The sequence below is a fragment of the Canis aureus genome, chromosome 7 (assembly GCF_053574225.1).
Source record: "Canis aureus isolate CA01 chromosome 7, VMU_Caureus_v.1.0, whole genome shotgun sequence".
Taxonomy (NCBI): domain Eukaryota; kingdom Metazoa; phylum Chordata; class Mammalia; order Carnivora; family Canidae; genus Canis; species Canis aureus.
Window position 1 is genome coordinate 41,919,352 of NC_135617.1, and position 14,457 is coordinate 41,933,808.

The window sequence follows — 14,457 nt, forward strand, 5'->3', positions numbered from 1 at the left end:
CAAAAACTAAATATGGCTAAAATGCAGCCACCAGCCATAGAGTGGAATTAGTCTCAAAGGCTTCCTTTTTCCTTTTGCTGTAAACCTTTCCTGAGGGGGAAAGTAGCAGGAAAAACAAATGAGGATACAGGATTCTTTGCCAGGTAAGGCCATTTGGCTGACGAATAATCAAATTTTTACCAGGAGACTAAAAATGACTTTTGTTTTTTTTGTTTTGTTTTGTTTTCCCTGGAATTTAAAGTAAGAGCTTTAAAAAATATCTAAAAGAAGAATCCAATGTTTAGTGCCACAAATTCCTAATCATTAGAAAATCCACTATGATTTTGTTCTATTTAAGGTTATTCTTTTAGATAGTAAAATAAAAATAAATATTTTTAATTTTTTTTAGATAGAGTAAAATAAAATTTCAACTTATGTTTTGAAAAATATTCTCTTGCACATGACATTTGAACTGTGCTCCTTTGTGAAATACAGACTTGTCACAATCCCCTGGGTTTCACTTATTTGTGACATTGTCTTACTTTAATACACCTTTAGAGACACTGGCTGCTAAGCCAACTGAGTGTTACAAGGACTAGCTATTTTATATGCCACAGGGTGATGGGCAGGGAGAAGACGCTGACACCTGTGAACATTCCAGCAACATGAATACTATGTAAATAATTACTTACTCTCCCGTAAGATGCAACTAGAGAGGCTTTTCACAAACAATGAGACTTGGGGCACTTGGGTGGTTCAGTGGTTGAGCATCTGCCTTTGGCTCAGGAGGTGTTCCCCAGGGTCCTGGGCTCAAGTTCTGCATCAGGCTCTCCTCAGGGAGCCTCCCTCTGCCTCTCCCTCAGTGTGTTTCTCATGAATAAATAAATAAAATATTTAAAAAAGAACGACAACGAGACTAATACAGTGCAATAAGAAGCATGTGATTATTCTAACATGCTTCTTAGATTTTTTTTCCCCAACACTGAAATGTTTTAAATGTTCCCAAAATTATCTCAGATGAAAATTGTCTTTAGCTCTAGAGGATGGAAGAAAAATATTTCTCTGACATTTCTCCCTTTCTCTCCTTTTATTGGCGAAACCGTGCACTCTTTAAAGAGGTTAGGAAAGCTGATGAGTGAATTGGGGAAGAATATGGTCAAACTGGCAGGAGTATTCCCTGTATAATTTACCCTGGCTGCCTCAGGACACTGTGATGATTATTCTGTGGGAGGGAAAATCCATATAAGTTAAGAAGGAAGCTCTATCTCTGAACTTGGATTTATAAAAAGTGATTCATGTGCTCCCACTCTCATGGAGGACACTGGTCAAGGATTGAATTAATCTGGAGAACAATAAGGATGTTTCATCTGAAGCACAATTTTCAAAAATTTATCAAATAGGGGCAGCCTGGGTGGCTCAGTGGTTTAGTGCCTCCTTCAGTCCAGGGCCTGATCCTAGAGACCCAGAATCGAGTCCTGAGTCGGGCTCCCTGTGTGGAGCCTGCTTCTCCCTCTGCCTGTGTCTCTGCCTCTCTCTCTCTGTGTCTCTCATGAATAAATAAATAAAATCTTGAAAAAAAAAAAAGATTTATCAAATAGGAATCTATACAGACCTAATGGGATTGTTATAAAGACCAGTGAGATGTATACTTTAACACTGTTAGATTTCTAAGAAGCATATTGAAGTGAGTGAAAATACTATTATTGTTAAGTCATAGAATTCCATAAAGTTAAAATATCATTTCTCAAAAGCACTTCTTGCAAACTATGAAACTATAAGCACAGCCATTTCTACACTATCTTTTTTAAATCCAAGGAAAGTGCAGTCAACTAACTACTATTTAATAAAAGTAATAGAAGCTCTTCCTTTTGCAGAAAACATTTCTCATCTACCAAGTGCCGAGAAGGAATATTAATATTGATTCAGACTCAGATATGAATCCTGACCTCAAAAGTACTGAATGTGATTAGCTTGTATGTGCATAGGCCCCATGGATAATGAATTCTGACTTTTTTTTCTTGATTATGACATTTTAAATCAAAGCAATTTGAGCTTTCTATAGCAATATTGAAGTCTTGCATGTTTTCAAATGCTTTGGTATAGTCCAGAAAGAACAGAAAAATGAGATTTTTTTTCACAGTAATTCTGCACAATGCCTTTTCATCTGCTATTAGTTTTCCCCAAAATAAGTTTAGTAAAATCAAAATGGTGGAAATGCATTATATGCCTCTTTTGTCTTAGCTGACAATATAGATAAGATATGGTAAAGTGAGCAGATTCATAGATTATGATATACTTTTGTTCCCATTTAAAGGGAAGCCTTGTGGTCCTAACAGAATACTGATTTCAGAACCCATGGAAGCCAAGTAGAATCAAAATCAAGGATTTGATTATTTCTAAATGTCTTTCATTGATTTAGGTGATTTCAAAAAATGTAGTCCCCTTTAAAAAGAGTGATTATTTGTGATTCCAAAAACCACACTTTTTTCAAGGTTACCAATATCAACCTAGACACAATGTTGACTACTAGCCCAGAATTCCAAACCTGAGGTTCAGTAGCATTGTAAATTATTTCAGTCTTTTATGCCTCCTTAAATTTCTCTGGTGACGTACCTAGTCTGTATGGTCCATAGGGTTTACAGAAAAGAGGTCCAGGTACTCAGATACAGGCATACACCCTTCCTCTTAGAATTTGATCAGTTATTCTCCCTCCAGCAACTCATTTTATTTCCTTTCACTTCTCCTCCAGTTTTCTGCACCTTTTCTCATTTCTTTTCCCAATTGTCTTGTTCCCCTTTTTCACACATATTAATCTTTGAGGAAATCAAATGAGCCGCATTACCATGAAGTAGGTTATGGCTCTTTTATGCATCAAGACATCCCAGCGCATTAGTCACTGGGCCCTGACTGATGCTGTATTGACTAAGAAGTGCAGAAGTAGAGAAGATGTCTAATTAGGGAGATACCAACAAATGTGAGCATTACAAGACAGATAAAGTCTGTGCTCTTTACCCCATCAAGTTTGATGAAAATAGCATAATTTGAAGTGTAGTTCTCAAAACATTTTTTGACAAGATCTGCAATGATTTTACACACACACATACTCTTGAAATGCAGCCCTAGTTATGGTGACACTAGTGATTATAAGAAAAAATTTGAAAAAAAAATTAAGTTTTGCTTGTGGTTGTCTTTTCTGTGGGATTTTAATTGTTTGCAATCATGTCATAGAAATAAATCCACCTGTCAAGACTGACACAATGTTTGTTTTCAAAAGATGCTTGCTCTGGACCCAGAGGAGATGGTCAGCATCTCCCATGGTATGAAACTGTTATAATATTTTTAGGATTTACATGGTTAATTATGCTTTTCAAAGTGTCGACATTTCTCTTTAGGGGTTCAGACTATGTGTTATAATAAGCTTTTGGTGATAAGTAGTAAAATTCCTTTCTCATACTTTTTTTTAAATATTAAATTTACATCGTTTACATGTGGGGTCCTAATTGCTTTCTTTCCTGGAATTGTCTGGGAGGCTGTGCAGGATCATATGACCCACAAAGTATTTCCTATTGTCTAGAATTCAGTATTAATGAAGGGAAAATCACAAGAGGCAGCTGACAGCTAGAAATGTCCAAAATTGTCACTATGTGATAAGATCTTGTATAAGTTATAAGGTACCTTGTTGCCTCACATCCCTCTCTTAGTAATCTCCATCTGACCATTTAAAAAAACATCAGGGAACAACTGTTACATTAAGGTCCATACAAGACAAAGGGAATTCAAAAACTGTTTGTGTGAAGTGGGCAAGTTAACTCACAGATAAGAGATTTGATGGGTACAAGTACTATGGAGATGATAAAGGGCCTGGGGGTATCTACTGAGGCAATCAGGACACTCAGAGTTCTCTGAGTGGATCAACATTTAGCTTTAGAAGCCTCAGAAATGTTCTCTGTGAAAAATGGCAGAACAGTTTGACATCAGCATGGTGTGGTATTCAGTAACCTTCCCAGACATATCTCTTTCACAGATACTATTGTTTGTCCAATTTTGCCCTGCCTTTGATCTTAATCAAATGGCAACACAATATTAAATTTCTGGCACTCGATATCATAAAATTGTTAAATTGATGAGGGAGAAAACTTAGATATATTCTAGTCCAATTAGAATTGTTAAGAAATATTGCATAACGTTTAACATATAACTTTGCATAAATTTCTTAAATATCAAAAGATAACAAGCTCAACACTAAAGTGTTTTCAAATAGTAGAATAAATAAATGATGCTCTATGGACCATTTTATGAGAGAAAATTATCCAATAGATATTTTAAAATAGATTTGTCTGATAGGTAAAACAGGTATAACCCATAAAAAAGAGAAAACTCATTAAGTAAGGAAATTCAAGAAATAAATATCTTTGTATCTTTCCCAGAAGGAATATGGAAGGACCCAGTGAAGAGCTAAAATAGAATGCACAGTAAAATTAACTAGAATGGCAAGGGAAAGAGAAAGTATAGAAAATTAGGTGCCTTAATAACAATAATTAGTTTTAAAGTTATACTCCATATGTACCAGATTTCAATTTATTTTGTCTAATTTTCTTCTGCTTATTGTTATAACCCTGCTGTGGATAATCGTCACATTTCTTATATGGGAGTCACGTGGACCTGAAGCTGTTCTTCTCAGTTATTGAATCATAATGATCATGTCATTTTAGCAGAAGAGCTGTAAAAGATAGTTTGTATGAAAATCCATGTCAAGAAAAATGAATCTAGGATGAGTAGATTTGAAAATAAATAAACAAATAAAATGCATAGATTCACGGCATTAAAACATTGTTTTATGAACATGATGAGCCCAGCACATTCAAACCTTCAGGAAATTTTCTTGGCACTACTTTTAAAATATACCTGGAATCAGATCCTATCTTACCACTTGTGCCATTGTCACTAAGGGCCAGTGGGCCTCATACCCTAGATTATTGCAATGTCTCCTAAACTGGTCTTTCTGCTTCATTTTTATGTCCTTACATACTATTCTCTCCTCAGAAACAAAATGGCCTTCAATATTAAGTCCTGGTGTAACACATGGCTTCCCTATTTTACACAGAAGGGGTAGAAGGGAAAGTCCTCAGTGACCTAGTCCCTTGTCACATTTCTGGCCTCATCTCTTACCACCCCTGCTTTAACTGCCTCCACTGCAGCCATATTACTCCTGCATCAGAAAGGCAAGCTCCTGGGATCCCTGGGTGGCGCAGCGGTTTGGCGCCTGCCTTTGGCCCAGGGCGTGATCCTGGATACCCGGGATCGAATCCCACATAGGGCTCCCGGTGCATGGAGCCTGCTTCTCCCTCTGCCTGTGTCTCTGCCTCTCTCTCTCTCTCTCTGTGACTATCATAAATAAATAAATAAAAAAAAAAAAAAAAGAAAGGCAAGCTCCTTTCTCAGGACCTTTGAAACATATTTCCTTTATCTGCGAGGCACTATTCCTAGATATTTGCTTGTATGCTTCTTTACCTCCTTTATAACTTTACTAAAATGCTTGCCACTGGCAGTTACTGCAGTTTAGTATTTTTATTTAATATTTACTATTTTTATATTTTTGCTAAAACTGCAGTAACAGCCAATGTTAGCAAATCTGACCATATCTTCTTATCATCAACTTAATCCAGATTTTAAAATGATTGAAATAGTAAAAGTATTATTAATAACCTTAAGGACATCCTCTAAGTTCTAATTCATTTGTAGATAACTTTCTGAGTTCCTACCTACACAAATCTATACATTGTGACCACACAAATACAGTGAAAGTTTCAAAATAATGATGTAATTAATTAGTTATAATTACATAGTTTTAAAACATATAGCCAGTATGTTTTAAATATGAAAATACTTATGATCTGATATCAGTAGAAGATGATCGTGCATGTAGAAATTTTAGTTACTGAACAAGATGTTATCTTTACATTATTTATGAATATGTCAAATTTCCTAAGGCTTTAACCTCATAGAAAATAAATTTTAAAAAACAAGCTTTACAGTTCAATGCAGCCCTTAATGAGAACTGTAGGCAAGTTAAATTTAATTCATACTACTCTTGTCCTAAAAGTTTTTATTGTGCATTTTAGGTATCTTGTTTACATGTAAAATTCACTTAATTTAAAGGGAGAAGATAGTATGTTATATAAAACACATGGACTAGTCACTAATATCTACAAATACCCATGTTCAGTTCTAACAAACTGTTTGTCTTCAGTTTTCTCTTCTAAAGATGTTCTTTGTTGAGATATTATATCCAAAAGCAACATAACAAACATTTCTTAACAAATGTTACAGTCCATGGTTGTCCCTAAAAATGATTCTACTGAAATGAAGACGTAGCCATCTTATAAGTGGCCATCAATAAAGAATCTTCAGAATGACATTATTTACTATATATTTCCGAGTTGTCCTCAGATCTCATTTTAACTTATCTCTGTGTTCATTGAAAGAGGGACCAAAAAACCAAAAACAAAACAAAACAGACAAAAAAAAAAGGCTCTCTGTGTAAATCCACAAATAACCCAAAAACCCTTCACTATTCTCAAAGTCAAACCCCTTGGTGATTTTCTCTGAAGGCTGGATTCACACCACATGATATGCAAGTGCATTCATATTTCTAGTCATATTTCTTGACACATTCAATAGTTATAGTAAATGTTTCTTTTGTTTATCCCAGAAAAAAAGAACCTTTTATATTTCAACCATTTTTTAAACTTTTGAATTTGAATCTTCACACTTCTTGCACTTGCTATTTTATTGTTTTAATGCACATTTTTCTAAATAGCCTATTAAAATTGAATAGGTCAAATTGTTCAAGCATACTCTTATCACAGTGTTTTTTTCTCCTTTGCATTTCCAGTATTTTTACATTCATGGGTGCAAACAATATTTGAATTTATTTTATTACAGAATTCAACTCAATTTAACTTTTTTGTAAGGATGGATGAACCCAGCCATCTCTTTGATTTGTCAAATGACTTGCACAATTTTTCAAAGAGTTTTGGTTCACTATAATACCATTTTCTTTTTCCCTGAACAAGTTGTACATAAGAAAATCCACATAAGAATAACTCTTCTTATTTTCATTCATTATTAACAAAAAATAGCATTTTCTTCATTATGGCAATATATAAATTTTGGGGTAAAACTATAAATGGATCATAACTGTAAATGGATACCATGTAAGTATTTGTGTATTAATTAAAACCTATAGTGAAACATATTTTGAGGGATCCCTGGGTGGCGCAAAGGTTTGGCACCTGCCTTTGGCCCAGGACACGATCCTGGAGACCCGGGATCAAGTCCTACGTCGGGCTCCCGGCACATGGAGCCTGCTTCTCCCTCTGCCTGTGTCTTTGCCTCTCTCTCTCTCTCTCTCTCTCTCTCTTTGTGACTATCATAAATAAATAAAATAAATAAAATAAAATAAAGAAATATATTTTGAAGCAAGAAAGTTTTTGTTGGTATCAAAAAAGCCTAAAAAAACAAAACCAAAAAATAGCAAAAAGAGAGAGTATACAAAATTGAATTTATATTTGAACACGTTAGTCCATTCTTTCTAATATGTCCTTAGAACATTGAGGTCAATAAATGTAGAACTCAAGTAGGCAAAAGTAAAAAATGTATGTATTCTTTCAAGTGGGAAACAAAAGCGGAAGAAAAAATTATTAAATATCCTTACTATTCACAGCCCACTGACAAGTCCGTAAAACAAGCAGAGTGAAATTCTTTTAGGGACTCAGCTGCCTCGAAATTAACAATTTGCTAAGGGGAAAAGGCAATCCTAGCCTGACCTCCTTCACCCCTCCAGGATCCTGTAAGTCTGCTTTAATATATAAAAATTCCTTTAGAAATTTCCTTTATCTCTAAACACCCAAGATACTGTTGGCAATCATCCCCCAAGCATATGAACAACTGATATACATCTGAAGGGTCTCATGACTCAGGTTTTATTAGACAGTAATAAATGACCTTTTCTCAACAATAGCTAGCCCCCTCAAGGTCCTGGAAACCTTGCTTCCAAAATACTTTAGCGACCTACACTGTCCCTAACCCCCTCCCAACTTGAAAGTACATATTGGGCCACTCCTCATGACCCCAGTGCAGCTCTTTCTGCCTACAGGTTCTGTCCCTGTGCTTTAATAAAACAACCTTTTCCACCAAAGACATCTAGAGAATTCTTTCTAGGCCATTGGCTAATACCTTTCCTATACATTCTTTAATACTCCCTTTATAAACTTAGTTCCATATACTCAGAAATGAAAATATATATGGTACTTCTGGAAATATTTAGAATTGTTTTTTCAAACTTTAGGCAAGAATGTTTGAATTCAGAGAATAATATCCAAAATAACATAATAGCACAAGCAGAGCTAAGAATTAAATACCCTACCATGAGATTAAACTGTCATTAGAATCTATTAATATTTGCTCCACAAATCAACATACTGTTAGCACAAAGTTGTGAAAATAATTCACCACATCCAGTGAGCTTTGGATCATTCAGAAGGAATACCCATAAAGTTGGCACATATATATTCTGATGTGGATGAGCATAGGTGTCAGTTGGTAAATGACTGCTCCAACACTTACCACATCAAGAAAATTACTTTAGGGGTGCCTGAGTGGCTCAGTCAGTTAAGCATCTGCCTTCACCTCAGGTCATGATCCCGGGATCATGCATCCCTGGGATCCAGCCTGGCATCAAGCTCACTGCTCAGTGGGGAATCTATTTCTCCTTCCCCCTCTGCCCCTCCCACTCTCTGTCTCTATCTCTCTCTCAAATAAATTAAATCTTAAAAAAAAAGAAAATTGCTTTAAAACTTGCTCTGACTTCCCATACAACAATAAAAATAAAGCAATAGTTATGATGGCACAATTATGCATGCTTCCCTTTAGTCTTCAAAATGGTATCTAATATGGTTTCGTCATCTAAGTTGATAATAATAAGGAATAATTGGGATGTTTGGTAATGAAGGAAGGAAGTCAGTGTTCAGTTACTTACTCACCTGAATTAGAGATATAAGAGATTGCACATCAGAGCTCCAAATCAGATCAGCTCTCCAACCACGAAGCAAAAAGTGAGCTAGACTTCTTCACATTCATTTACACCTCCTTCCAACCTCCAAACTTCCCCTATTCTACTTCCTCTTTTATCCTTCCAAAAATAAAAGAGCATATACTAACATTTTGAACAGGAATAACAACAGTACTGGCCAACATTTTCCTACATATATAATACTTCAGCTCCTCTCTAAGAGCATTACATGAAAAACTCTCTCTCAATCTCTGTCTAATAAATAAATACAATTTTTAAAAAAGAAACAAAAAACCTCCTCTAGTCTTCACACTAAACCTAAGGGGCTGGTACTATATTCTTTTCTCCATTTTCAGATAAGGAAAACAGAGCAAAAAAATATAAGTAGCTTGCCTATGTTACCCATCTAGTTGGTGGAAAGGCCATTTGAACTCAGCTGATGTGGTTCCACAGTGCAAGCTTTAAGTCAGGATCCTGGTACTCCACAAATGCATCACCCTGGAACTTGTTGAAATGCAGACACTAATTGAATGGGTCAGGGTTGGAGGTAGAGATCATGCATTTTTTTAATCTTTTATTTTTTTTAAGGCTTTATTATTTATTCATGAGAGACTGACAGAGAGAGGTAGAGACAGAGGCAGAGGAAGAAGCAGGCTCCTTGCAAGGAGCCCTACGTGGGACTCGATTCCAGATCCCAGGATCACACCCTGAGCCAAAGGCAGATGCTGAACTGCTGAGCCACCCAGGAGTCCTGAGATTGTGCATTTTTAATGAGATCCCAGGTGATGCTGCTGCTGCTGCTATGCAGACCAGATGTTGAATTGCAGAGCATTATATTGCGGCCTGTCCTGTGATAGGCAAGGATACAACAAACATGTAGTAGAATGTATCGCTTTTTATTATGCACTCTTTCTATCCCCTCAAGCTTTCCCCATGTAAATTGAGCAGATAATCTGAGATATCTGGACCCTCTAAAACTTTAGGCAAGATATATCTGTACTCCCTGTACCTGCTGTGTCAGCTTCTTGTCCTATAATTAGTTCATATTAATTTTTGCGGTCAAAAAGTTCTCTTAAAATGAGCTAAGAGCATGATCCATGTTCATGTAAATTTGCTGTAGGACTAAACCTTTGGAAGGAGAAGTTGATGTTACTATCAACATAACCTTCAAAGCCAGCTGTGAGATTATAACAGATGTCTTGTGTCTTGTCTCTTTTGGGACCTGTTTTAAATAATTCAAGACTTTTCTAAAATGAACTTTTTATATTCTCCCTATAAATATGGAATTTTATTAAGGTCATTTGAAAATAGTAGAAATATCTTTTTCTGTAATTATTGGGAAAAATATAAATGATTGAGATCAAATTATTATACAATGCCTTTTAGTATGCATGAAACCATCGGAAAAGGACCTGGCTAAAATATTTACATCCCTTCCTTAAATATTGCTACAGTATAGAGTCAGTGATTGTTAGCCTTGTTTTACTCTAGACTTTAGGTTTCTGATAGTTTTTTTTACTGATTCCTTGGATCTTTTGACATTCTTTACAATCCTACTGAAGCTTTTCTCTTAGAGATTTACTATTTTGACATGTAATAAACAATTCTTGAATTTATCATATTTAAATTTCATGACCTTGGTTAGCACTGACATGTGTTTTTCTCCTTGACACATTAATATTTTTATCTTTGGGTTGTTTTTATATAATGCATATGCATAATCATGCCAGCAGCCTGTTCTGACTTCTAAGTAACAGGAACAGAAATAAAATATACTATTAAAAGAGTCTTTGGGAAAAGTAGTAAATTATTTGAAGCAAGTTTAAAAGGCAAATTTATTAAAAATTTAAATATTTCACTGAGTTTTTTCAGCTTTATTGAGATATAACTGACAATAAAATTGTAAGATATTTGAAGTACACATTATGGTGATTTGATATACATAAACATTGTGAAAGTATTCCACCCATGTAGTTAATGAACACATTCCTTACTTCACATATTCCTCTTTTTTTCTCTTGGTAAAAACATTGACGTTCTATTAGCAAATTTCTATTATACAATACAGCATTATCAGCTATAGTCATGATGTTTTACAATGAATATTTCCTTATTATGATCAATACCTAACTTAAGATTAATCGAGTATCTGTAAATATGTCACAGTTCATCTACATTTTCTTTTCCATGAGAAAAAGCTGTTCATTTCTTTGAGGATCTATTGCTTATAAGATGCACCTATACTCATTAATTTTAATGTGCGTGTTAAGTTGTCAATTTGTTTTTCTTTTGATTGATTTGAAATTATTTCTAAGTTAACTATTCAAATCATTCAAAACAGGTGAATTAACTCCATTCAGAATATATTATTGTTTGTAAATTATTTTAAAAAAATATAAGAATACAATATGATACTCAAGTCTACATATATAAGCAACTGGTACCGTTAAGAAAAGTTACGTTCAGTTAAGATGACTAGAATTGAGCTTTCTTGAGAAAGGCAACTCCTGTTGAGGTAGCAGCTGATTCCAAGGTTCACAAGAGTGGAGCTCCACAGCACATAGAGGAAAGGACAGCCTGTGAGGAGTTAGACAAAACAGCCTGACCAGAGAGAGAGAGGCAGGTCTCCCCAGTGAGGAAGCAGGACCACTCAGTACTGTGAGAGCTAAAATTGGGATTTTTAAATTGAAAAAATATAATATAAAATCAAAGGTGGTAATTTAGAGGTAAAATTTGGGATAAAAGTTATGACAGGAAAGAGCAGAAAGGCTGTAGCCTGGAAAAGAAAGGTAGTGACATTGTTTAAGAGAAACAAAATCATTACTAGTTTAATGAAACACCAACAAGTTTACAAGGACGTGATTTTAAAACACAGCCTACTCAACTATTGGTTATTACCAGGACATGGTAGATTCTAAAGTAACTTTAAGAATTTCTCTGGTTTGGGTTAGGAATTACTTTGTCAGTAAAGAAATTTGTAAAAGGTATTTACAGTATGAATAACTTGACATTTATAAAAATGCTTATATCACAAACAGGCAGAAGTATCAGAGCTTCCATTGTGAAGTTTGTGCATCTGAAATTTATCATATTCAACAGAAAGTGTCTGCAAGTATACTTTTTCAAATAAATGTCCTGAAATATCGGTCTTGTTATTTCTCAGAAAGGTGTGTAAACTCCAGTAAAACCTGTTTACCAGTTTAATACCTTTTTTATGATAGCATAACTATATGCAACTTTGATTTATGAAAAGGAAATCTCAAGTTCTTAACTTCTGAAATGAGTTTTCTTCACCAGCAAAAGTGCCTAAAGTGAAAGAAGTAAAAATATGGATTAATATGATATGAAAATTAGAATTTGAAATGAATATTTTAGGAGTAAAAGCTTCTCATTTTCTTATTTTTTATGTCACATGGAATGATTGCATATTTTTCTGTGAAAAGAGACTGGTTATTTCTCCCTATCCCCACCCTATATCATGCCCCTCCAACTTTGGTTATGTTGTTTTTGTTTTTGTTTTGTTTTGTTTTGCTTTGCTTTGTCAATGTACTGAACTCGTTTTTACAGCTATACTGATCTTGCTAATGACATTCAAAAACTAATAACACACATAGTGATGCTGGAAGCTCTAGGATGTCTAAATGACGAATATCTTAATTTTCTTATTTATAATCACGGCAACTTTTGGGGTCAGAAAATCAACACACCATTTTCCTATACATTGAGACTTGGAGTACAGATAATTGTTAGTTATTTGTTTAAACTGAATGATAGATACAGATTTCTAATTTATATTCTGGAATGTCTCATTTTTAGTAATACTAATTTTAATATATGAAAACAAAGAGGGGTAAAATATTTATTTCTACAGTCCATCTTGAACTTTGGTAAAATGGAATCTCCCTAGATACCAGGGACCCATGTAAATGCTGAAATAGGAACTTTCCTGGGGTCTTTCCAAAGCAATAACAAAAAGGTATTCCAGGATCAAGAGGGAAAACTGGGAAACATATTCCTTTCACATAGGCACATTGCAGAGTCCTATTCCCTTCTATATCCCCAACACATTCTTTACACCAGGCATACTTCATAAAGGCATATGTAGGCACCATTCAGTACTTATCTTTTATTCAAGTATTAACAAAAATTGGTTGTTATGCACCATTCAGTACTTATCTTTTATTCAAGTATTAACAAAAATTGGTTGTATCACATACACGTGTTCCAACCTGCTTCTGTTATGTGGAGAGGTGAAATGGGAAATAGAGTTTTATTTTGCTCTAATTTAAAGCAGATCAGAAAATATTATAGCATTCAAGCTTTCATTTTCAAATATCATCACTAATATTCAAAGTAACTAAAATGCCAAGTTAAAAAAATGTTTCACATACACCCATGCCATTTTCAATTATTGAATAAAATGCCCTTTGACTGTCATTTTAATAGGATGCCTTATGCAAATCCACAAAACTTATGAAACTATAGGAGAAAAATATATATGAGAACATTCCTGTAACCTTCCTGATGTAGAAAGTTTTGTTTTCAAAGGGTATCATTCCTATATTTTTACATAGCTCAGTTATAATTTGCAAATTTTTAAATCATATTGCTATAATAGCTAAGCTGCATTTAGTGCTTCTTCTATGCCAGGCACTATGCTGGCATTTTCATGGTTTCACTTATATAATGCTTATAAAAGCTAGCCAAATTATTATCATCTATTACAGATGAAGAAACCGGGATGGGAAATTAAATAACCCGTCAAGGTTATATAGCTTATAAGTGATATCATCAGGAATAAAATCCAGGTCTGGCTGACTCAAATTCCAAGTTCTTAATCATTTTGCTCCTATAATGCAGTTCATAAGATATTTTATAAGTACTTCTTGAGTATCCTTTTGTAGTGTCAATTCAAACTAACATTCTTCCCACTTTGTAAAACTCAATGCTAAATTAACAATTTAGGGGCAAGTACAGATATGTGAGAGACAAAACATTAGTATCTATCCAACACATATTTATCTTTTCTTATTTATTGATATAACATGATTTCATTGAGGATGGCAATGTGCCTATGTGAAAGGAATACATTTCCCAGTTTTCCTTATGATTAGTTGTGGTTAATTTAGAAACAATTTTAAATCAAGAGATGTAAGTAGAAGTACTTAAATAGGATTCTAGAGTGGCTTTTTAAAGGGGATTATCTCATCTCACACACACTGTGTCTTGTCCTTGTCTCTTCTCCTTCATCTATCTTGAAACAAAGAAATGATTTTCAGATACCTGGCAGCCTTTTTGAGATAATGAGAATGAAAGTCAGACCATAAGTATGTAAGAGCTTGACTGTTTGTGGGTTTCTTTGTTTATAAGAAATAATAAACTTTTATTTTAACACACTTGAAGTT